Source organism: Eimeria mitis, genomic scaffold (assembly GCF_000499745.2).
Source record: "Eimeria mitis Houghton genomic scaffold, Emh_scaff1228, whole genome shotgun sequence".
Taxonomy (NCBI): Eukaryota; Apicomplexa; class Conoidasida; order Eucoccidiorida; family Eimeriidae; genus Eimeria; species Eimeria mitis.
The window spans coordinates 2,844-3,403 of NW_013568326.1; the positions used below are offsets into that span (position 1 = coordinate 2,844).

A 560-nucleotide genomic window follows, 5' to 3' on the forward strand; every position below is an offset into this window, starting at 1 on the left:
CCCCGGGGATGCCCCCCGCTGCTGGTATCTACGCCGCATGCGTTTGCTGCTGCAGCAAAAGGAGAAAAGGAGTTGTTTGCTGCTGTGGAGACAGTTGTTATAGATGAAGCCGATATGCTGCTGGATGGGGGGTTTAGGAGACAAACTGTCTCCTTACTGCAGCAGTTCAAGGCAGCAGATAAATATAAATATAAATATAAATATATAAATAAATATAAATATAAAAATATATTAAATAATACACAACATACACAATATATACTCGCTGCTGCAACATTACCACCAGGGGGCCCCTCAAAGGGCCCCTTCAGCACTGCTGCAAGGGGCCCCCACAAACAAACCCTAAAGGGGGGCCCCCAACACCAAACCCTAGGGGGCCCCCAGGCTGGCTCTATCCCTTCCTCAGGGGCCCCCCCTTCGACGGGGGGCCCCCAGGGGGGGCCCCCATGCAAAGTTGGGGGGAGCCAGGAGGGGCCCCTGTCTACGGGGGGGGCCCCTGGTAGGCGGGGGCCCCCTGTGAGTGGGGGGCCCCCCGGTGGGGGCCCCCCTGTGGGGGGGGC

At 57.3% G+C, this 560-nt stretch overlaps 1 protein-coding gene across 1 annotated transcript in view; it reads left to right on the forward strand.

Moving 5' to 3' along the window:
• Positions 1 to 560, forward strand: part of EMH_0032330 (RNA helicase, putative) — a gene marked incomplete at both ends in the record, with an annotated part of 2,893 nt that overhangs the window by 1,341 nt on the left and 992 nt on the right. The window lies entirely within an intron of this gene.